Source organism: Pelophylax lessonae (assembly GCF_965119305.1).
Source record: "Pelophylax lessonae genome assembly, chromosome: 4".
NCBI classification, from domain to species: Eukaryota; Metazoa; Chordata; class Amphibia; order Anura; family Ranidae; genus Pelophylax; species Pelophylax lessonae.
Genome location: NC_138771.1, coordinates 506,875,222 through 506,901,087, shown reverse-complemented (window position 1 = coordinate 506,901,087; position 25,866 = coordinate 506,875,222). Strand labels below are relative to the sequence as shown.

Sequence of the window (25,866 nt, the reverse complement as noted above, 5' to 3'; positions counted from 1 at the left end):
ATTCTAAAAACGAAAGAAATAACAATCATGGTTTATAGTTAGAATAAAAACCAAATTGGCAACCATGTCCGCCATCACTTCACTTAAACGACACCCGTGAGGTTTTCTGTGCTGCTGGTAAAATTTAGAAATGGTTTCATTCTTGCTGGAGGGAACAGAGTTATTTGTGTATGTGTTCAGGTTTCTGCTTAGGGATTTTTTGTTATTGAGAAAAATGTGTAAATATGTAGCACTATTTCTTAGACTCTGAGAATTGAAGGATATTGATTTAAACTGGAATTTGTAATTAGGTCATTTAACTGACTTTGTATGTAAATTGAACTTTTGACCATACTTTCGACAGTGAAGCATTTACAGTATCTCACAAAAGTGAGTACACCCCTCACATTTTTGTAAATATTTTATTATATCTTTTCATGTGACAACACTGAAGAAATTATACTTTGCTACAATGTAAAGTAGTGAGCGTACAGCTTGTATAACAGTGTAAATTTTCTGTCCCCTCAAAATAACTCAACACGCAGCCATTAATGTCTAAACCACTGGCAACAAAAGTGAGTACATCCCTAAATCAAAATGTTAAAATCGGGACAAATTAGCCATTTTCCCTCCCCGGTGTCATGTGACTTGTTAGTGTTACAAGGTCTCAGGTGTGAATCAGGAGCAGCTGTGATAAATTTGGTGTTATCACTCTCACTCTCTCATACTGGTCACTGGAAGCTCAACATGGCACCTCATGGCAAAGAACTCTCTGAGGATCTGAAAAAAAGAATTCTTGCTCTGCATAAAGATGGCCTAGGCTATAAGAAGATCGCCAAGACCCTGAAACTGAGCTGCAGCATGGTGGCCAAGACCATACAGCGGTTTAAGAGGACAGGTTCCACTCAGAACAGGCCATGCCATGGTCGACCAAAGAAGTTGACTGCACATGCTCAGCGTCATAACCAGAGGTTGTCTTTGGGGAAATAGACGTATGAGTGCTGCCAGCATTGCTGCAAAGGTTGAAGGGGTGGGGGTCAGCCTGTCAGTGCTCAGACCATATGCCGCACACTGCATCATATTGGACTGCACGGCTGTTGTCCCAGAAGGAAGCCTCTTCTGAAGATGATGCACAAGAAAGCCCGCAAACAGTTTTCTTAAGACAAGCAGACTATGGACATGGATTACTGGAACCATGTCCTGTGATCTGATGAGACCAAGATAAACTTATTTGGTTCAGATGTTGTCAAGCGTGTGCGGTGGCAACCAGGTGAGGATTGCAAAGACAAGTGTGTCCTGCCTACAGTCAAGCATGGTGGTGGGATTGTCATGGTCTGGGACTGCATGTGTGCTGCCAGCACTGGGGGGCTACAGTTCATTCAGAGAACTATGAATGTCAACATGTACTGTGACATACTAAAGCAGAGCATGATCCTTTCCCTTCTGAGACTGGGCTGCAGGGCAGTATTCCAATATAATAACGACCCCAAACACACCTCCAAGACGACCACTGCCTTGCTAAAGAAGCTGAGGGTAAAGGTGATGGACTGGCCAAGCATGTCCCCAGACCTAAACCCTACTGAGCATCTGTGGGGCATCTTCAAACGGAAGGTGGAGGAGTGCAAGGTCTTTAACATCCACCAGCTCTGTGATGTCGTCATGGAGGAGTGGAATAGGACTCCAGTGGCAACCTAGTCCTGGTGAACTCCATGCCCAAGGCAGTGATGGAAAATAATGGTGGCCACACAAAATATTGAAACTTTGGCCCAATTTTGACATTTTAACATAGGGGTGTACTCACTTTTGTTGCCAGCAGTTTAGACATTGATGGTTGTGTGTTGAGTTATTTTGAGGGGACAGCACATTTACACTGTTATACAAGCTATACACTCACTACTTTACATTGTAGCAAAGTGTAATTTCTTCACTGTTGTCACATGAAAAGATATAATAAAATATTTACAAAAATGTGCGGGGTGTACTCACTTTTGTGAGATACTATACATATTCATTCAACAAGCTGCAAGCTTCACCGACCTCTCTAGCTGCAGGTACTCTGGAGCAATTCATCCTTGAAGATCACAACAGAGGTCATTTTGAGGTCTGTTTTTTTTAGAGCAGCATTTCTCAATCCTTATTCAGTCATGGTATACTTTAAAAATATGCACAAAATATGGGTCCTTTTTTGGGATATATTAAACCTAAATTTGATGGTAAATTGTAATGGGTATCCCCTGATTCTATTTTTTTTTTTTTTTTTTATCAAAGGAAAACTGGTCCAAAACAGTTTAAAACATTTCCTTAGATAGTAAAAAGATGGAACAAAGATGAAAATAAAGATCTTGTGCTGCCCCAGTAGTAATAGTCCTGATAGGTATGGAATTCTGTAGTGGTGGATGCTAAACAAGCACTTAGCAGCTGTACTTCTCAATGTTAGGACCTCGGCTATTCCTTCTCAATGTTAGGACCTCGGCTATTCCTGTAGAATGTATATAGGCAAAGAAAAAAGAGAGAGGGGGCGCCACCTTCTAAGTTCAGTTTATTCGAATAGCAACACAATCAAATATATATACTGTATGCACTCACTGTGTGACATAAAATGACTGGCAAATCAAGTGACAGGTCCAGTGGAGTCCACCCTGGGATAAGTAGTCTGTTGTAGGAGAGAGGGGAGATATCTATCTAAAGAGTTCTGCAAGGATGCAGCTAGACCAAGCAGTGGTTTCCTCCAAATGTGACAGGTAGAGCCGAGTATGGAAGTGTTCGGATCTCCATGGCAACCAGTGACATCAAACTGGACATGTGTGAGGGCGTGGCTACGCATTTCGGGAAGAAAGGGCGGCACTGCCCCAAAACACATAACCACGCCCCTATGCATGTAACGTATGACGTTACTAAATGTCATAGAAATCTGGACGCTTCCATGCTCAGCTCTGCCTGTTACACTAGACCAAGCATGCATTATTTATCCATCCTGCTGCCTTCGTGCTCTACTCTGCTTGGCCTTGCCGTATCCCTGTCACACTCTGTAGATAGATGTCACCCCTTTTTCCTCAAACAGACTACTTATCCCAGGGCAGACTCCACTGGACCTGTCACTTGATATGCCAGTTATTTTAATTCACACAGTGAGTGTGTTTTATCACTGTTCTAAAAAAACTACACTTAGAAGGGTGTGCCCTCTCTCTCTTTTGCCTTTGCCTCTGTACAATTTATTTTTTATCATTTAACTTTAGCTCTATATAATTTTATGTCATTACATTGACCCACCACCAAAAAAAAATTAATAGATAAATTCTCCTACTCCCGATGTGCATTGGATAACACATATGTGAGCATTATTTGGGCCCAGAAACAAGAGAGCACATTTTCCGTAATCTCACAAAAGCTAACTCAGTGGGTGGCCCTGACGAACGAGCCAGGCAAAAAACTGTCGTGTGAACAGAGCCTGCATCCAATTAGACTGAGCCAGTACTTTGGTATTTTGACAGCTGTGGGACCAGCTGTCAAAATACTATAGCCACGTTAGGAAATTGATCTATCTGCCCTATGTAATGTCATAAAGGAGAAAAAGTACAGGGGTGGGTTCTAATACTAGTGATCACAGTGATTGGCTATCATAATGATTACTTGATCAAGAGCTGGTCCTATTGGCTACTGATCATTACTCTGAGACCAGGAACTGTTGGTTACAGCTCAGCTCTTCCAGTAAAAATACATGTGCAATGCCATTGACGAAAGTCCACTCCCCTAACGCTACATATACAGTATGAGTTGTCAAGGATCCTTACCAAAGTCCTTACAAACCTAGATGACAAACAGAGATGAGCCAATGGCTTAGTACAAACCTTGGTTTGGACAGAACTTTAGCCAGTTTGACCCCTTGTGAATTTTAATTACTGAAGAAGTGGTATTTCTATAAATGCCTAACACAACACATGGCAAAGGACAGCAGCGGTGCGAATCCAGTCTAAAGCTAGCCATAGATAGTTAGATTTTCTTTCGAACTAGAAAAATCATTTTTTAGTTCTAGTGACAACTGTCTCAGAGGGGATTCTTCTATTACTTTGGTGAGATATCCTCTAATTCCCTGATAAAGGAAAATATCTTCAGTGGGACCCTGCCACACTTAATACCACAGTGTAATAAAAACATGGAGCCCCAAGGTTCTATTAGGTATCACAAGAAAGAAAAGTAACTGTGTATCGCTTAATCCAGGCCTCCAGCCACAAGACCACAAGCTCGGAGACAACACACAGATACACCTCCCAAACAACAGGGAGCCGTACCTCGGACGGGTCCCTACAACTTACCTTTTATACCTACCCTAACCTAAAAGGACCTTGTACCCTGTCTGCTGCATGATAGAGAAAAACACAAAACCAAAATTCCCCATACCGCAAAACCAAAATCACAGAGCAGGAAGATTTCCCCAACTCTTCAGACCTCTGACTGAAGACCTTCCCAGACCAACTACCAGATGACCCCCTGCAACTCCACCCAAACCTGACCTTGACCCAATCAGCTAAGTATTGCTGCTTATATTCTTTCAGACAGCAGCTGATACCCCCCCCCCCCCCTAGACCCACACCCCTTTACCCTAGTCATGCCGGCCCCCCGTCCATTTCCTTGTGTATTTTTACTCCAGGTTCATTTTAACCCAACACCTTGCATTGTTGATCTTTGCACATGTTATGGCATGCCCTTTCCCAACCCCAACCCCAAGTCATGTGTGACAGAGTGCCAGAATGGCAAAGGACTGAGCACTGCATTGGTGGGTGCAGAAAGTTCCACACATACCCACCACATTTGTAGTGAGTAGTAGGTGCATGATGGTAAGATTAAGTAAAATGCTTGGTGCTTGTATAGTATGGTGGGGCAGGTTTGAGTATAGTTTGTTTTTTTTTGTTTTTGTTTTTTTTATAGGTTTAAACTTTATCATATAAGCTTTAACATATTATTGTCATTTCAAAAATACTTTTCAATATTTTGAAATCCGCCACCTTCATAAAAATAATACCCAGAGATCCTACACTTCCTATTGTAAGGTGACAACACTGTGTCCCTGTCTAGCGATTGTGCTCCTTTGTTGTCACCCTATCACACGAGCTTCCGATATAAATTATTGCTAGTTCCAACACACATTGTGCAGGCATGGTCCACTGTTGTCAACATCAAGAAACCCTAACTGATAAATGCTATTCATCTATCACTGTAGTGCATGTACACAGAAAGTGACTGCAGGAGATCAGCAGTGCTGAGATATAACAAAGGATAAAAAAAGGTGTAGCACCCTCCTAGGTAGGTGATAGGAAAGAGCATATGGGTGGTCCTGTCTGCATATCAGGGGGGGCCTGATCAATTAGTTAGGCTGTCACATGTTTCCAGGTGTGACCTGTTGAGCCTGGGGAGTCTCCTGTTTCCAATGAGGGTTCTTATTGGACAGTGGAGGAAACCTAGCTAATAGCACACCAGGGCTTATGGCTATCTCAGTGGACGAAGTTTGCCACAATGCACCATGAGATGAGTTATAAGTCTGAGGGGAGCATGTGACAGGGGGTCTTTGGCAGGAAGCAGAGTCCAAGGAGGAGGGTGACAGCTGTCTCTCCTCCTGTCAGCACGAGTGAGGGTGTCCTGGGCAGTCGGTCTAGAGGACAAAGGTTGAGCTGAGCTGCAGAGAGAGGGATCCAGAGGGCTCTGGACCGAGTGGAGCTGCTGGGCAGAAGTTTCGGGGAATAACAGTGTCGTGAGTACTCGAAACCGCCCAGGGGTTTGCCTAGGAGTGGGGACCACTCCAGAAGGTCAGAGGGATCCGGGAGTCAGCTAACCTGTGGAGCAGGCTTAATGAAAGGGGGTTCCAGTGTCTAAGCCCTGAAGTTAAATGAGAGAAAGAGGGTGTCGGTGTGGGCCCTGAAGTGTTTAGCAGTGCAGCAATAGTACAAGTAGCTACCTCAGCAAGGAGTGCTTAAAGCGGAGTTTCACCCATTTTTAGTAGGTTGGATTACATAGATGTATGTAATCCCCTTTAAAATGGCTTTTACCAATGGAAACTTTTTTTTTTTTTGCTAGTAAATACCTTAATTTCTGCTTTATTCCTCCTCTCCTCACTTCCGGGTCCGATCGGCGATGACGTCATTCGGCGATTCGCAGTGTGTGCTGGGATGTATTCCATTCCAGAAATCTCGCAGGAGCTGAGCTGTACTGAGCCGTGCCTGCCCCGCCTCCGCCCCGCCTCCTCTCAGTGAGTTGTACTGTATGCATTGTATTCAGGCCGTTCTCTGCCCCGCCTCCGCCCCGCCTCCTCTCAGTGAGCGAGGACTGAAATCATTATATCCTTACTGAGCTCACTGAGAGGAGGTGGGGCGGAGGCGGGGCAGAGCACGTCCTGAATACAATGCATACAGTACAACTCACTGAGAGGAGGCGGGGCGGAGGCGGGGCAGGTCACGGCCTGAATACACACAGTACAGATCAGCTCCTGGGTAATACTGCGAGATTTCTGGAATGGAATACATCCCAGCACACACTGCGAATGACGTCATCGCCGATCGGATCCGGAAGTGAGGAGAGGAGGAATAAAGCAGAAATTAAAGTATTTACTAGCAAAAAAAAAAAAAAGTTTCCATTGGTAAAAGTCGTTTTAAAGGGGATTACATAGATCTAAAGTTACGAAAATGGGTTGAACTCCACTTTAAGGGAGATCAAGAGGACTTCTTTATGCAAGGAAAGCAGTCCAGAGTCAGTTTGGAGTTAACAAGCAGCAAGCCAGCGTTAACCAGCGTCAACCGGTGTTGACCAGCATTTAGCCAGCGTCAAGTCAGCGTCAAACGGCATTTTCAGTTGTCCCTAGCAAATTGTGCATAGTTGAGCCAAAGGAGTATCCCACTCATTCCCTTCTCCCATCCAAGTTCTCAAATAACCCTAAAAACCCAAAGATACTGGACTGGTCATTGTCTCAGTGCTCACACTTGGAGAAATATGCACAAAGGTACCTTTGTTGCACCCGGTGACCCAGGGGGACCCTTATCCAGCAAAACGGCTGGAAATTCTGCTACAAAGGTGAAAACAAGTATTTTATAGAAGGAAAAAAATAAACAGTAGCTTATAATACACAGTGTTTGTTGCAAACTAAATGTCCTTCACAAAGGGATTACATCTACTTTAATTTAAAGGGGGAAAATCAATACTTTTAACAAGCCTTTTTACAGACTTTCAGAGAGCTTTAATCAGACTGCATTTTGAATTTATAGACAACCTTGACGAATGGTACAACACATAAAACACATTATACTTGTGTTTTACACTCGTTTGAGGGCATGGTCCTACACACAAAATGCGGGAAGCGTTCATACTGCTGGAAAATGTATGCAAAAAAAAACATCGTAAAAAGCAAAAAAGTGCATCAAAACTAGGGGTCGACCGATATTGTTTTTTTCATTGCTGATACCGATATTTTGGTCATCCCATATCGGTTTTGGCCGATATTGGCCGATAATTTCATTTTTTTTCTTGACAGGTACTCTTGTGGAGGGATCTGGGGGTCTAAGAGACCCCAAACCCCTCCTCTGCACTTAAAAGCAATTAAAACGTCAAGTTTGGCTGTTTTGAATGCTGTAATTTTTTTTAATCTGGCGCCAGTACCCGGAAGTGATGTCATGACACCACTTCCAGGCTTTTGCATGAAGACCCGATCAGAGCCAAATGCGGCTTTGATCAGGTCTTCGACGTCCGTGCAGGCTGGTTGCCCGGGTCTCCCAGTTGGACGGGAGACCCAGGCGAGCCGCGGAGGGCGCCGGGAGGGGGGGGGGTGACCCCTCCCGCTCCTTGTAATGACAGCCGAGCAACTTCTCAGCCGCTTCGGTTGTCATTACAAGACAGCCGACCGCCAGCTATATACCGGTACCGGGGTGATACCTCTAGCTGCAGGCATCACTCCGGTACAAGCACTTTCTGAAATATCGGTAATATCAGCCACCTTGGTGGCCAATTCCAATATATCGGGGAAAGTGCATATCGGCCTTAAATATATCAGCTTTGCCGATAATTGGTCGATCCCTAATTAAAAACATAAAAATATGCAGTCTGATCAAATGTTTGTGCATTTATAAGCACAGGAGGGTGAACGGGCCCTAAGTAAGCTCACATAACCTGCCACTCCAACCTTTCATTTCACAAAAACATGACATTTTTTTGTTTGAGTATAAAAGACAGAGTTTGATAGCAATGAAACTAAAATTGGTGGATGAAATTCTGGGAAAGTTAGAGTTTTATGTCTCTTTCTTTTCCAGGAATATTTTGTGCCTGTCAATAAATTACTTATAAAAGCTGTAGAATTATATAACTTTAATAATAGGCACTTATGGAAAAGGAGTTCTTTACGATGGCTGTAATATGAATGAAGGCCAATGTGAGGTTCTGCAATCTGAGTTACTGCTGTCAGTTAGAACGGCAATAATGTTGCAGAGTCAAACGTAATTTTTTTTTCCTGCTGCTTTACTTTTAAAAGCCCAAAACATGGCACCAGACATTTGAGCATGGACCTATCAGTGCCCAGGACTAACCCGAATTTACTTTTAAAGAGGAAGTAAACCCTCCTCTGCAACTTTTACCTATAGGTAAGCCTATGATAAGGCTTACCTATAGGTACTGTAAATATCTCCTAAACATGTACCGTTTAGGAGATATTTACCTTACATGCAGCCAGTGACGTCACTGGCGCATACGCTCTGAAGGAACGGCCGTTGGCTCCCCCGCACGTGCGCTGGAGTGACGTCACCGCGGCTCCGGCCAATCAGATGGCCGGATGCCGTGATCCCAGAAGACAGGCGACTGGACATGTCGCCCATCATACAGGTAAGCGGACAGCACGGCGGGGGCTCGTTTTAAGGTAAGTATTTTATAATGAGCTAGTGTGCGATGCATACTAGCTCATTATGTGTTTCTCTTTCAGGTCGGAAAAAAAAAAAATGTTTGTATGGGTTTACAACCTCTTTAAGGGAATTGTTTTGAGTCCATTTTATTTTAATTTTAGAGTTTACGAGTTTTTAAACTGAGGTTTTTGGGGGGTTTTCTTATGATATGACAAAGGATTCTAGGAGTAATATGAGCTAGCTAAAGTGAGAGCAGATGATACTTGCTAAGTAGTCAAACAGACAGAGGCGAGGTAAGTATAAACTGATGGATGAGCCGACCATTAACCCCTTAGCACTGACCGAAAGCAAATATGCATCCTCGGCTTCAGGGGATTGCACCGGGTTGATGCCTGCAGCTAGAGGCATCACCCTGTTACCGTCGTTTAGAGCCGATGGTCACCTTTCTTGTAATGTCAACCAATGTGGCTGAGCAGCCGTTTGGAGGCTGTCATTACAAGGAGCAGGAGCAGGAGCAGGCAGGGATGTCCCCCACCAACTTCCACTGCTCGCCCGGGTCTCCCATCCCACCTAGAGACCCGAGCGATCAGTCAGAACATCCGCCAGCTGGTAGAAGACCCCAACAAATTTGGCTCTGATCGGGTTCTCCGATGAAAAAACCCGGAAGCGATGTCATGACATTACTTCCGGGTACTAGAGCCTTAAAGGCTCCAGATTTAAAAAACGATTACAGCATTCAAAACAGCCAAACTTGGCGTTTTGAATTCTTTTAAGTGCAAAGGACTTTAGACCCCAGATCCCTCCATAAAGAGTACCTGTCACTGCCTATTACTGTCACAAGGGATGTTTACAGTCCTTGTGACAGCAATAAAAGCAATCACATTTTTTTTTTAATTAATAGTGAAAAAATAAAAAAATAAAATAATTATGGGAAAAAATTTTTTAAAGCGTCTTGTCCCTCTGTACTCGCGCGCAAAAGCAAAGACGCGCCCGCATATGTAAACGGTGTTCAAATCACACATGTGATGTATTGCCGCAATCATTAGAGCATGAGCAATAATTCTAGCTCAAGACCTTCTCTGTAACTTTAAATAGGTAACTGTTAAAATGTTTAAAGCGTCGCCTATGGAAATGTTTTAGGTACGGTAGTTTGTCGCCATTCCACGAGTGTGCGCAATTTTAAAGCATGGCATGTTAGGTATCTATTTACTCTGCGTAGCATCATCTTTCACATGATAAAATAAATTGGGCTAACTTTTCTGTTTTTTTTTTTTAAATTAATGAAAGTGTATTTCTTCTCAAAAAAATTGCATTTGAAAGACCGCTGCGCAAATACTGTGTGACATAAAATATTGCAATGATCGCCATTTTATTCTCTAGGGTCTCTGCTAAAAAAAAAAATATATATATATATATATATATATATATATATATATATAATGTTTGGGTGTTCTAAGTAATTTTCTAGCAAAAAATACTGATTTTAACTTGTAAGAAACATATGTCAGAAAAAGGCTTAGGCTCCAAGGGGTTAAAATGAACCCGTTGCTTTGACCTTGATGGGTGAAGCACATGTTCAGTTTAAAGTGACTCTGTTGCATAAATAAAACTTGTAATTAGGATGTACCTGAAAGAGAGAAAACATATACTTACCTTTTCAATTTTATGCGCCACCAAAATGCTGCTCTGATGAAGAAAGGGAATTGCAATCCCATTTCCATTTAGAAACCAACAATTCTATTGTGCCAATCTCATGGTCCCCTGCAGCTCTACAAGTTTTATTTAAGCAACAGAGTTGTTTTAAGGTGCCCACCCGGAACAAATCTGGCCTTTACCAAACTTGTACATCTTTAAAAAATCAGTAAAACGGTCAAAGTGAAGCAGCTCATGGGCGAAAACCTTGACAGTTTAAGTTTCAGGCTTTGAAAAGGGTATGGGAAGGTGTTTTGGCAGCATTCATTGATGAGGAGGAGAATACAAACCACACCTAAACCTGCAAGCTCAGAAAGTAGTGTAGTTGGGGCAGTGTCTATGGCCCTGGTGCACAATCTGTGACCTAAGGGCCACATGCGGCCCTTTTGTATATGATGTGCGGCCCTAGGGCCTCAGCAGTCTTTAGTGGGCACATTGATTAGAGTAATAGTATTGATCTCTACTAGCCTCATGTAACATTTTCCCAATTTAGTTTTGTCTTCTGCAGCATATCCCCAGCCAAATATATAGCATGTCCAAACTTTGTGACCCTCATTTCCTTTATTAGGTCTGCAGTTCCTGACAGTCCTCTCAAGAATTACATATATTGCGCATTATGTGCGGCCCTTTAACCTCTTCCGGAACGCCCGCCGCAGATATACTGCAGCAGGCAGCCCCTCCTGCGCGAACCAAGTTAGCCCTACGTCGGTTGCTTGCCTTTGATGCTTACATTTAACCCCTTGATCACCCACTGTGTTAACCCCTTACCTGCCAGTGTCATTATTACAGTAACAGTGCATATTTTTAGCACTGTTTACTGTAGAAATGTCACTGGTCCCCCCAAAAGTGTTAAAAATGTCAGTTAGGGGTCCAATCTGTCCGCGGCAATGTCGCAGTCCCGCTATAAATCGCAGATCGCCGCCATTACTAGTAAAGAAAATGATAAAAATGACATAAATCTTTCCCATAGTTAGTAGACACAATAACTTTTGTGCAAATCAATCAAAATACGCTTATTGCTATGTTTTTTTACCAAAAATATGTAGCAAAAAACTGGACTGAAATGTTAAAAAATTTGATTTTTAAATGTTTTTTGGGGGGGAATGTTATATAGCAGAATGTGAAAAAACTGAATTTTTGTAAAATCTTACCTGTAAAATTCCTTTCTCTGAGTCCTCCGACAGTCGCCGCCTCTTCATATTCGTCACATATGGGGTATTAGACTTTGCTCCGAAGGAGTAGCTAGGCAACAGAATATGTTAACATTAAAGCTTTTAACATATCCCACCCTCAAGGGGTGGTCCCCTCAGTCAATACCCTCCTACTTCCTGCAACCATATCTCAGTTTCAGTGGAATAGCAGTAGAGTATACAACCAAACCCCAAAAGAGGGGCGGGGGCGGCGACTGTCGGAGGACTCAGAGAAAGGAATTTTACAGGTAAGATTTTACAAAAATTCCGTTTTCTCTTACGTCCTCCGACAGTCGCCGCCTCTTCATATTCGTCACATATGGGGACGTCCCAAAGCAGTGCAAACATGAGGGGTGGGAAACGCATCCGCGCCGAAAGGCAACGCAGTCTCCGCATCAAAGAAAGGAACCTTACCAAAGGAAGGAAACCAGCTGGGCTACAGGAAAAACAATTGCTCAACAGGAGCAACAACCCAGGAAAAGACAAATAACCAGGGGATAAAAAACTTATCCCAACAGCCAGAGGTCCCCAACAAGGGACCCTAGGGAATAGCCGCACTAAGAACCTTGCGGCCAAAGGAAGCATCCGCCGATGCCTGAACATCTACTTTGTAGAATTTTGTGAAAGTGTGCACGGTCGACCAGGTCGCCGCCTTACACACCTGGGCTACAGAAGCCCCATGACGACCGGCCCAAGACGTACTCAGAGATCTAGTAGAGTGCGCCTTCACAGGCACAGGGGGAACCTTCCCCTGCAAAGCATAGGCCTGTTCAATGGTCTGCCTGATCCATTTGGCGATGGTAGAGGCCGACGCCGCCATGCCCTTCCGAGGACCCTCTGGAAGAACAAACAAGGAGTCCGTCTTACGAAAGGACTCAGTCGATTTAAGGTAAACCCTTATCGCCCGAACAACATCCAAAGAATGTAGTCTCACCTCCTTTGGATGTTTAGGCTTCGCGCACAGCGAAGGCAAGACAATATCTTCATTAAGATGGAATTCCGAAACTCGCTTTGGAAGAAAAGAAGGATTAGGTCGCAAGACCACCTTATCCAAACGAACAACCAGATACGGAGACTTGCAGGACAAAGCCGCCAGCTCCGACACTCTGCGAGCCGAAGTGATCGCAACCAAAAAGGCGACCTATTTGGACAACATAGACAACGAGATCTCCCTGATCTGTTCAAAAGGAGCACGTTGTAACACAGATAGAACGAGATTCAAGTCCCAAGGGGGCAGAGGATCCCTCCTAGGAGGAACCAGATGCCGCAATCCCTGAACAAAAGTGCCAACCAAGGTGTTGGAAGCCACGGGACGTTGAAACAGAACGGCCAGCGCAGACACCTGACCCTTTATCGTAGCCAGCGCCAAACGCTGATCGACACCCGTTTGAAGGAAGGACAGCACTCGGGAAACCGAGTACGTGCGGGGTGAAAACCCCCTGGACTCACACCAGGCAAAATAGGCCTTCCAAGTACGGTAATAAACCTTCCCAGAGGAAGACTTCCTCGCGTTGATCAAGGTATGAACGACCTCTGGGGAGAGACCCTTCTCCATCAGGACCTCGGTCTCAACAGCCAGGCCGTCAAAGCCAGCGACTGTAAAGCAGGATGGTAAATCGGTCCTTGAGACAGGAGATCGTCTCGAAGAGGCAGACGCCACGGGGCGTCGACCGCCAGATTCACGAGGTCTGCGTACCAGGACCGGCGAGGCCAGTCCGGTGCCACAAGAATCACCGTGCTGCGTTCCGAGTGTAACCTGCGAAGGAACCTGGACAGCAACTGAATCGGTGGAAACGCGTACATCAGCTTGTACTGATGCCACGGGGCCACTAACGCGTCCGACGTGTCTGCCCGAGGGTCGCGCGTCCTTGCCACGAACCTTCTCACCTTGTTGTTGAGACGAGACGCGAACAGGTCCACATCTGGAAGACCCCACTTCGCGCACAACATCTGGAAGACAGCCGGGTGGAGAGACCATTCCCCCTGATCCAGGGTCTGGCGACTCAGATAGTCCGCCTGCCAGTTCTCCACCCCCGGAATGTGAACCGCCGTTATCGCCGGGACATGAGTCTCGGCCCAAGACAGAATGTCGGCCACTTCTCGAGCCGCTCGGGCACTCCTGGTGCCCCCTTGGTGGTTGATGTAGGCCACCGCCGTGGCATTGTCCGTCTGCACCCGAACCGGGCCGCCCTGCAGCCGGTCCGTCCAGCGATGAAGACAGAGATTTATCGCACGCAATTCCAGAATGTTGATCGGAAGGGAGGACTCCCCCTCCGACCAAGTCCCCTGGGCGGACAGAACGCCCAGAACACCAGCCCAGCCCGACAGGCTGGCATCCGTGGTGATTACTGTCCACGAGATAGGACGAAACGACTTGCCCCCGGACACCATCGGGGACTGGAGCCACCACAGAAGGTTTCTTCTGGTGCGATGACTCAACGAGATTTCAAGATCCAGAGATTGAGGTCGCCCGTCCCACATGGACAGGATCTCCGCTTGGAGACCCCGCGTGTGAAACTGGGCGAAGGCAATCGCCTCGAAGGCCGAGACCATCAATCCCAGACATCTCATGCACGTCCGCAGAGACGAGTGCGGAACGTCCCTGAGGGACCCGACTTCCTCCTGAAGAGTTCTGAGTTTGTCTTCCGGCAGGAAGACCTTCGCCTGCACCGAGTCCTGGATCATTCCCAGGTAGGGAAGACGAACCGACGGACTCAGTGTCGACTTTGGAAAATTTATCGTCCAACCAAACTCCTGCAGAGTTTGCATCGTGACAGACAGGTCCTTCTCCAGACCCTGGCTGGTCGCAGACCGAACCAGAATGTCGTCCAGATACCCCAGGACAGAAATGCCCTGGGCCCTCAATGGTGCAAGCACCTTGGTGAAGACCCGCGGAGCCGAGGCGAGACCAAAAGGCAACGCCACGAACTGGTAGTGATCCTCCGCAATGGCGAATCGAAGGTACCTCTGGTGACCCTCGAAAATGGGGATGTGAAGATACGCATCCTTCAAATCGATGGAGGCCATGAATTCCCCCGGAACCAGGGCAGCCACCACCGACCGCAGGGATTCCATGCGGAACTTGCGAACCCGCACAGAGCGGTTCAGAGCCTTCAAGTCAAGAATTGGACGAACCTTGCCCTCCTTCCTGGGCACGGTGAACAGATTGGAATAAAACCCCCGAAATCTGTCCCGATGAGGCACCGGAACCACCACTCCCTGAGCCCTCAGGTCCCGCACCGCCAGGTGCAGGTCCCGCAAACGCTCTGGAGACAGTTGAAGATTTGAGGGAAAAAATCTGCTCTCCGGCCGAGAGAGAAACTCGACCTTGTAACCAGATCGAACGATCTCCTGAACCCATCTGTCCCGCACGCGGGCCAACCAGGGTTGAAGAAAACCGAGCAAGCGTCCCCCCACCCCAAAACTGGGTGAGGGCGCCCCTTCAGGCCGCACTGTTATGGGCTGCGGATCCGGATTGACCGGACTTCTGTTTCCCAGACCAGGGCTTCTTCTGAGAGCCTTGACCTTTGAACGGTTTGCCCTTGTAGTGTGACCGAAAGGCACGAAAGGACCCCTGAGGGGGCCGAAAATTAGCATGCTTCTTCCCAGAAGCCCCCTTAGCCTTGGGGAAATGGGGCAAGAGAGTGCTCTTACCTCCGGTGATCCCCTTAATCAACACATCCAAGGACTCCCCAAAAAGGCGAGACCCATCATAAGGCAGATTGGCTAAGGTCTTACGTGAAGATTGGTCCACCGACCAACATTTCAACCAAACCAGGCGGCGAGACAACACCGCCATGCTGTGCACACGTGCAGCCAACGGGACTAAGTCCAAGTCCGCATCACACAGATACATGACACCCTGGTGGATTTGATCCACCATATCCAGGGTCGCCGGCGAGGCCGAATCGGCCACTAGGACGCGCCTAAGCATCTGCGTCCAACTTGCGACAGCCTGGGCTGCCATGAGAGAGGCAAACAGAGCCTTAAGCATAGAACCCGTAACAGAATAAGTATGACGGGCAAGAGACTCCAATCTCCTATCCGTGGCATCACGGAACACAGGGGAATCCTCTGCAGGAATCGCAGTGGATTTGTTTAAAACCGCAATTGCGTGATCCACTGGGGGTGGCACACACCACCTTTCATCAGTGGAAGGTGAGAAAGGATAACGCAGCTTGAACCTACTTGGCACAGCAAAAGGTTTGCGTAGATTGCGCCATTGTTCCTTAACAGCGTGCTGAAAATCATCATTGCAGGGAAAAACCTGCGGCGTCCTGCGTTTTCTCTGCGTCCCATAACCCGCCAAGGCAGCGGGGGGACACACTTCATCCTGCAAATGCAGCGTTTGTTTTATGGAAGCAATCAATTCATCCATGATTGCAAGCTCTTCAGGCGAGCCAGGGGGAGAATTATCAACCCCTTCAACTTCAGCCTCCACCTCGGACCCCACTAGATCCAGGGAGGAGCGGGACCCCGATAAGGAGGCCCCCACCATAACAGCCCCATCACCTTCACCCTCAGAATCAGAGGAAAGAGAAACTCTGGGTCTCTTAGTAGATTGAGCCACCACCAGCATCTGCACCTGAGTAGCAAGGCCAGCCACAATAGTGGCTAAATCCCCCCCTGGGGGGGAAACAGCGGTCCCCTGGCTTTCCACCAAGGCGGTAGGAAATTTGCCCTCCTGAGAATCCATTGCCCCAATATCAAATGCCGGATAATAAAGGGTTAACTGCCCCTTTAACAAGCGCGGCGAGCGCAGCCCACCGCACCACACACAAGCACAATGAGACCCCCACAGGGACAATAAAACTGACACAGGCAATGGATAAGAAGGATATAACCTGAGGAGACCCTCGCCGCTGCTGCTGCCTCGATCGGTGTATCCTGGAGAAGAGGAAGTGATGAGACCAGGGCGCTCTATTAAAGCCTATGGGAGGCTACAAGAAAATGGCCGCCATGCATGTAGAACATGCGGCCGGAGCGAGTGTAGGCAAAATGGCGCCGTTTGGCGCCGAAACCGCCGCTCCACAGTACAGTAATGCACACATGTTATCCATGTATAAAAAAACATGTTAGATCGCCGCAGCGATCGCTGTATAGTGCCCAAACATGCCACAAAACATGCCCCACAGCACACAGCTTCTCCCACTGACAAGGCTGACACACACAGTGTCACACAGCTCCCCCCCCCCCCCCCTGCAGCCCACAGCATGCAGCCGAGTGATAGGGAGACAAACAGTGAGAACAGAGGCAGGTTACACAGTCCCAGACTGACACCCCCCCAGACAGACAGGTCCCCACATAGATACACTTACCTCACAATGGCGTGGGGGACCCGCACAGGCGAACAAGCCGCTGCACATGAGGCAGGGAGAGTCGCATACAAGACGCACAGAATTGGGGTTAAGAAACCGCACAGCGTCCAGTGAGGTAGCCACCTCACCAATCATCCCTGCACCGAACAGGGATGGGTCGTTCACTGTGCCAGGAGCGTTACCTGGCTGAATGCTCGATGGCAGGCTGGGAAGCCACTGACCCACGACCTGCGACCAGGGGGATCAGCCCGAGACCCAGCCCGCATGATCCTCTTCATCAGAAGAAATAACTAATGCTGACAAAAAGAACAGCTAAGTAAAGGTAGAGAGAAAACTCAAACAAAAAAACAAAAAATAAGAAAGAGTCTGGGGCACAAAGCCCCAGCACAGAGAGAGCCAGCCACTCCTGACAAGCTAGACATTGAAACTGAGATATGGTTGCAGGAAGTAGGAGGGTATTGACTGAGGGGACCACCCCTTAAAGGTGGGATATGTTAAAAGCTTTAATGTTAACATATTCTGTTGCCTAGCTACTCCTTCGGAGCAAAGTCTAATACCCCATATGTGACGAATATGAAGAGGCGGCGACTGTCGGAGGACGTAAGAGAAATATTGGTTTTTTTTAGAATTGTCGCTCTTTTTTTGTTTATAGCACAAAAAATAAATATCCCAGAGGTGATCAAATGCCACCAAAAAAAAGCTCTATTTGTGGGAAAAAAGGACACCAATTTTATTTAGGTACAGCGTTGCACAACTGCACAATTGTCCATTAAAATAACGCAGTGGCGAAACGCAAAAAATGGCCTGGTCACTAAGGGGGCAAATCCTTCCCGGTCCAGAACTAGTTAATGATGTCAGGGGCCACATTTGAGGCCACTTTTAGCTCATACGTTCACAACCACTGGTCTATGGGCTTCAATGTATAAACACAGCAAGCTTTTGACATCAGTTTTGGTTGCTTCGGGGACCATTCAGAATTCATTGCAAGTGCAGTTGACCTGCTTCAGCTGCTTTTCCGTTGTAATAGACTTGGTTGAGGAAAGGAGCACTTCTGAAGCACAAAAAAGAAGCCCATCAATACAATCCCTTAAAAGTGTATTTCTGCTTAAGGTGATTCTACGGCTACAGAAACCTTAAATTGACACTAAACACTGGTTAAAAAAAAACAAACAAAAACCCATCTAACTATAAAAAAGTGCCCCCTATTGTTCTCAGCCTCTGACAATTTTTTTTTTTCCTATTTTGATCTGACTTCCTGTTAGAGGATGGCTACATTTGATCTCCATATACCGATTGTATGTAGAAAAGTAGCCACCCTCTCTTGCTCGCTCCCAAGGTGGACTAAAGCGGAACTTTACCCAAAAAGGGAAGTTCAGTTTTAGGGCCTCCTCCCCTGTTTCTCTTTGATATTTGGCAATATTTTCTTTTTTTTGGGGGGGGGGAAGGGGTACCTTGAAGTACCCGCTCCCACTTTCCCTCAGGTCACCTAAGCTCCTTCCCTCCCTCCCTTCCCACAGTCTTCTGGGACATGTGACAGGTCCCAGAAGACTGAGGGACCACTCACAATGCTGGGTGCCCACAGTTAAGATGCCGGTGCCGGGGACTGAAAACAGTTCCTGGCGTCCCCTTGGGTGAGTACATTGCTGGATCCTGGGGCAGGTAAGTGTCTGTTTATTAAAAGTCATCAGCTACAGTTTATGTTGCTGCTGACTTTTAATTTTCAGAAAAACAAGTTGCGTGCCTCTTTAGAACTATGGACAATGGGATTTGTAGTTTCTATTTTTTAAGGATATCATTTAGTGTAATTTTAAGCACTTTTGCAGCCAAATTGGGATACACCTACAGTATATATTAAAGCGGAGTTCCGGCCTCAAAAATCGATAAAATCGATTTTGGGCCATCTGCTTGCTGAGGGCAACCTGAAAAAGAAATGGATACTGTCGATTTTTTTTTTTTTGTTCACTTACCTTATAATAGAAGAAAATATACTCACCTTCCTTCCACTTCCTCCCTCTACGGCCGCGGTCCGCGCCGTCACTTACGGTTTGCGATGATTCCTGGGAGTTGAACGTCATCGCTCCCAGGAATCAATGCGCCTGCACCGGCCCTGCTCGTCACTTCTGGTTCGGGCACTGCTAAACAGCTTCTGGGAAGTGCATTGCGAGCGGGGCCGGTGCAGTGCATTGTGGGACTCCGACGTCACAGAAGAGGACACGAAGAGGGACGCTGCGGCTTCAGCTGCCCACACCTGAGATGGCAGCGCTGGAGAAGATATTTTCAAGGTAAATATTTCTTCTTACAGGTAAGTGCGACCCGGGACAGTTCAGAGGCTATCCATTATGGAATGTACTAGCCCTGACTGGGGTATTTTTAACCACCTTAGCGGTAATCCCGAGCGTGACTCGGGGTTGATTTTTCATTGCAGGAGCGGTAACCCCGAGTCACGCTCGGGGTGGATTGCAGAGAGCGCAGCGGTGTTCTCTTACCTTATCCTGGCGATCCAGCGATGATCTCTCATTGCTGCGACCGCCAGCCGAGAGTCCCGCCGCTCCTCCGTCCCTCCGTCGGTACGATCACTTCCTAGTTCCGTTCCCTGCAGCAGCAATGCTGCATGGGAGCGGAACTAGGGAGGGAAATTCAAAAAAAAAAAAAAAAAAACGTTGCACAAAACACACTTTATATTATATTATATATATATGCATATATATATATATATATATATATATATATATAATTATATTATTGATTCAATTATAATTCATGCGTTATATATTATATATATATATATATATATATATATATATGTGTGTGTATATATATATATATATATGTATATATATATATATATATATATATATATATATATATATATATATATATACATATACACACACACACACACACATATCTATATATAATATATAATGCATGAATTATAATCTAATCAATAATATAATTTTATTATATATATTATATATTAAATAATAAAATAATATTATTGATTCGATTATAATTCATGCGTTTGTGTTTCAAATTTATCACATCTGGGATGTCTACTAGACTCTTGTTTTGGTCAGGTTTAAGTCAGTAATTACTAAGAATTATAGGCCTATAATACATAACGCCAAATTTCCATGAAAAGAATTGTACCGCTTTTGGTATGTAATTCCAGACATAATCATACCGCCAGGGAGGTTAACTCAAATTGACCCCCGAGGCCGAAACTCTGCTTTAAATGATCCCATTCACAAAGCATATTTTTTTTTTTAAATTAAAAAAGGGCTACTTTTGAAAGGAGAAGTACAGTCAACGCTCATTTGGCTGTACTTCTCCTGTGGATCTGTCAAGGTCTTACCTTGCCCTCCTGTTGGCAGCCATCTTGGACATGTGCAGACTGCTGCCTCTTATAAACTCTGTTTGCATCATCACTTTCCTGCTGCCTGGGTGTCGCACAGTGATGATGCTGCACACCTGACTGTATATATCACCTGATGGACTATATCACCTGATGGGTTGCAGTCCTTGCCCTTGCGTTTGTGCTCCAAGATGCATTTCTGCTAGCAGTCTTCTGTTCTCCGTGTTTCTCCGTGTATGACCTGCCTTGGCTGATGGCTCTCCTGGTTCTCAACCTCGCATTGGCAGACGACCCTGAATCTGCAGGCGAATCTGCAGGAGACTACACGCTTCTGGACTCAACCCCGGCTTGGATTATTACCTGCTTCTGGACTTCACCTTGGCTTGTTCCTGCTCTCACTTCCTCACTCTTGCTGTGCATTTATTGTTTTTTGCTCTAATAAGCTGCTTTATTTTACCTGCATCCCCGTGTGGTCTGGTTTCCTGGCACCCTGACAGGATCACAGGAGTGCAATTTGTTGTGCACTCCTGTGACCAGTTTTCAGCAGACAGCGGGCTGAAATTCGCTGACGTCTCAGAGCTTGTCCATGCTCGAGCAAGATCGCGACAATGAAGTTGGGATCCGCCCACATGCCTGGACAGGCACCTGGCTCAGCCTCTCAGGGAGCCGCTGAGAGCCTGACCTGGCTGCTCCCTCTCCTTCCCTTGCCCCCTCCACAGCTCCAGTGACAGTCACCAGCTTTCTGCTCACGGATCTGTGAGATCGGCAGTGCTGTATCCACCTAGGTAAGTATGATTCTAAGAAAAAAAAAAACCCATACATCTCTTTTAATTGTTTAAAAATCCTACCTAGCTGGTGCATACTGTCATGTCCCAACAAAGGGTTAAAGATATCAAGGCTTGAAGAGTACACTGTATGTTAATGCGCTGTTCCTCATTTTGTCCCTCTAATTGCACTTTGAAATTGATCAGAATAGCTTGCAGTCCTGTGTATAATTCAAAGTTTAAACTCAAAGAAAAAAAAGAAAAAAAGTTTTTTTTTTAATTATTTTTAGGCATGTTGTGTAAATAGGACCACATAATAAAGACAAAGTATGGGATTCTCAAAAGTAAAAGCAAAAGTGGAAATATATTTTAAGCAGCCTTGTGAGACTATGGTCGGCTGTGGTTTTAAAAAATAGTTGTGCTTTTATATTAGGAGTGTGGCTTTTTAAATCTCCAGGTGTCTTGGCTTCATGAGCAAACATGGCGGCATGCATAATGGGGTCTTAATATCATCCGACTGCGTTCTGGGGTCACTGGCAGACCCCCACCCACCGTCACACACAGACTAATGCACAGCAAGCTGAAGCACGTGCTCAATGCAAAACATTAATCCTTCCCAAATCTGGCTTAATACCCTGTGCTAACAAAGAGACACAATTACTTGTCATCTGGTGTGACAACAACAGTCATTGTGCTCTGTAGCTGTGTGTTTGCATATCATTAGCAGCAGGGGGATAATGGGACCCTCTTCACCTCATCATTGTGCAGTAATCCGATGTTACTTGTTTGTAATTAAGGAGAGTGAGTGGTTACTGGGGAAGGTTTTAGCGGAGAGGTATAATACATGTGAGTGAGATGCAATACATCGCCAGCACAACCCATACACGTGATTTTTGGGCATATTCATCATGTGAATGATCGATTCTCCAAATACATTTTTTGACAATGAACACTGAAACTTTTATAGATTTTGCCAATGAGCTGTTTGGCTGTTTTGCTATCATTATCTTAGCACTTCAATTTCCTGTTAAAAAATGGAAATTTGGGTCTTTAAATAATATTTGTTTTTTAACATTTAAAATACTAATGGTCACTACAGCATCGGCTGTTGGTGATCGCTTTAGTTTTTTCATGCACAATGAGTTTCAACTCTACTGAGAAATCCACACCATAGCCAAATATTTGTAGACACCTTACCATCACACCCCCAATATGGCCAAAATTTTGTGATCTCCCCTTCAAATGATAGAGTTCATGGGTTTCCAGTACTGGTAATACTACAGCATAGAAAGACATTTTATATGTAGCACCCTCCTAGGTAGGTGCTAGAAGAAAATATTGTTTTTGGGTCTTTTTGCTTACCAGAGAGATTGCCAGGTAAAATTAGATTGACCTCTGCCCACCAGAGAGCAGAATCCATTGGTAGGGTCTGCTCATGGTGCTCAGGTGCAGCTCAGCTTGTCTAAAATGTTTTAAACTGGTCCAATAGGGAGGCATATTGAACATTTGGAGGAAACCTGACAAGTGAGGACATAGGCATTTTTACATCCCTGGTGATTGGCAGAGTAGAGCGCCAGGGCGCATGCTGGGTGACTGTAAAAATGCAAAGGGAACATGTGTGTCTGGGTCTTCGGCTGGAGAGTGGAGTCCCAGGGGGAGGGGGCGGCTCCCCCTCCTCTGTAGAAGCTGCCATGTGGCCTTGGGTAGTCGACCTGAGGGCCTGAAAGTCAGACAAGAGCTGAACCCAGATGTCTTGCAGAGCTGACTGGAAGGGAGACACTGGAAAGGATATGATTCTGCCTACAGTGAGTAAAGATCTGTGTCATGGGGTCTGTCATGTGAGGGCCATCCCTTCAGTGGAAGAGTCAGGGACGGGTGTCAGTCAAGGGAATGCTAGAGAGTGTCCTGAAGATAAAGTAGTTGCATCAAGTCTGCTGCTAAAGAGAGCAAGAGGACCTAATTCTTCCTTACAAGTGGCAGTATGGTTAAAGCAGTGTGTCTGCTTCCACAAATAACCTGGTGAGGCCAAATGAGAATTGTCCTTATCTACTGTGAATAGCTCAGTTGGAGTATCCCACTATTCCCTTCTCCCATCCAAGTTCCAAAATAAAACCCTGGACTGTTTACTGAGTAACAATGCAAACGAGATTAAGGATGGATGTGTGAAAAATTCCCTAGTGACTGTCTGCAGGTAATCAGAGGGAGACCCAAGAAGTCCTCATACTATGTAGCAAGCCCTACGGGGACAGTGCTACATAGACAATTGTGCATTTCTAGCCTTGTGGTAACAGTTTGGGGAAGGCTTTTATGTTCCAGCAGGACTCTGCCTTGTGTAGAGAGGCAGCTCTATAAAAACATGGCTTGATGACTTTGACATGGAGAAACTCAAGTAACCTGCAGAGAGCCCTGGCTTCAACCCTGCTGAACACATTTGGGATGAATTAGAATACAGATTGTGAGCCAGGTCTTCTCATCCACAATTAGTACCTGACTTCACCAACATACCCACATTCCCAAATCCCTAGATACGTTCTACAATTTTTTGGAAAGTATAACATGTTTGTTATTTAAAAAGAAAAAGGAACATTTTAATATCACTTAAAAAATACGTAATTAAATTCTGCTAGTGTATACTATAATGTAATATTAAGGCAATTTTTTTTTTTATTAAAATAAAAAAAAGTTGCCCTTCAGGTCTTAAATTCTTTCTCCTCAATCACGGGTCCCTGGGTAAATTGGACCAAATCACATTTATTCCCCATTGACCCCAAAGCCCATACTACAGCACCTCGAGATCTCCGATTACAGAGGGTTGAGAGTTTTAGATACCTGGGGGTTAATATATCTAGGCAGGCCATGGATTTTCTGTCCCTGTACTTAAACCCAGTGCTGCAGGGGGTCCAGCTAAAGCTAAAGGCATTGGAGCCCCTACCTTTATTTCTTTTAGGATGCATTAACCTAGGCAAAATTAAAGTTTTGCCAAAATTCACCTTTTCGACATTTCATTCATTCATCTCTTTAGACACTCTCCACAATGGATCCCTAAATCAAATCAATCAAATGTTTTCCTCTTTTGTTTGGGGCCCCAAGACCCCCAGATACTGGTGGTCTATGTTAATGCGCCCTACATCCCAAGGTGCTCTGGCATTTCCAGATTTTTACAAATATTTCCTGGCTACTCAGCTTGTCATGACTGCTTGGTGGCTGAGCCCTAATGTTACCAACTGCTCCGTATTACTTGAGGCAGCAGTGGTGAATTCCCTGGAGACATTGAAATTCCTACTATTTCGTGCCCCCCATGCTCCGTACTCCCTAACCCCCCTTTATGCTCCCCACTCTCCGTGCTTGGGGGGGCTGGTCTCAAATATGAACTTTACCCCAAACAGGCAGTTTCCCCCAATGCCCCACTATGGCGCAACCCCAACCTACATCAAATATTTAAGTTACCAGAGACACAGGCAACGCAACTTGGGAATGAGCCTGCAGTGGCACAACAAGAAGACAAGGAGCCAGGAGTACCAGCGGGGGACCTGAAAGAGGAAGATTGGGGCTACTCTGTGCTTCATTGCACAGAGCAAGTATGTACAAGCCTGTTTGTTATTTAATAAATTAAAAATACCATTTACAATGACTTTAAGGCTGCTTTGATGCAAATTATAGCCTACCTTTGCTGCTTGCAGTGAAGACCTTATCAATAAGGGAAAGAAAATCACCCAGAAGTTGGCTTCTCTGGATGACTCATCTGTCTAGCACATTCTGGGGAAAGCATACATTGAAGGACAGACATCAGGACCTTTTTTTTGAATCTGCTGCTCAGGTGCCAGGCAGATTGATAATGAGCAGCTGAAAAGCACTCCAGAAGAAATAAATAATTGCAATTGGTGATTTATTCATGCCCTAATTGTAATTCTGAGCATGTTTTTTTACCCCAAAGGTGTAGTTATACTGCATTTACTTCCTCATCAATTAGTAAACTGGCGTAAAAAAAATAATATCACTCTATGCTGCATTAGCGTGAATGTAATTACCTTTCAGTGCATAGAAAACACGGCACTACTATTTTCACATGTAAAATAGATTTATGCGACAATGGGATATGACATTGGCGGGTTATGATGGATTATAGAGAAGAGCCGAAGGGAGAATAGATGCTCTTCACAATAGAGAACAATTCTCTTGCTCATCTTGCAGCATTTTTCAGTCTCCAGCGAAGTAAATGAACATCCCAAATCCCTTTGAGGGAAAGTATAAGTAAAGCTAACACCTTAATATTTTATAGATTTACTGTACAGCTTTATATCGATAAAAAGCAAGAAGCAAATGCATAGCCCTGTTGCATTGCATGATGCTTTTTTTATTGTAAAGTTTTTTAGGACAAGCTTTTCAGATATATCCCTTCTTGTTGACTTATGCTGTACTGCTTGATCAATATGAAGGGGGTAGAGTCCCAAAAGCTTTTCCTAAAAAATTAACTGTGAGCACAAATACAAATAAAAAAGTATCATGGACAGCACTCAAATGTGTTGCAAGTTCACTTAGATGGCTACAATCTTCTTATGCTTGATTCATACCTACAGGCAGGGCAGCCATCAGAAAATTTGGGGCCCCTTACGAAGCTTTAGGCCTGGGCCCCCCATGCTTGACCACCAACATTCTCCAGGGCCTCACACCTCTGCCATCTCTTAACCCTGCTGGGTG

General features: G+C 45.4%; 1 protein-coding gene across 1 annotated transcript in view; it reads right to left on the bottom strand.

Moving 5' to 3' along the window:
- The window catches only part of LMNTD1 (lamin tail domain containing 1), a 204,312-nt gene that overhangs the window by 165,788 nt on the left and 12,658 nt on the right, over window positions 1-25,866 (bottom strand). The gene's annotated exons all lie outside the window — the stretch shown is intronic.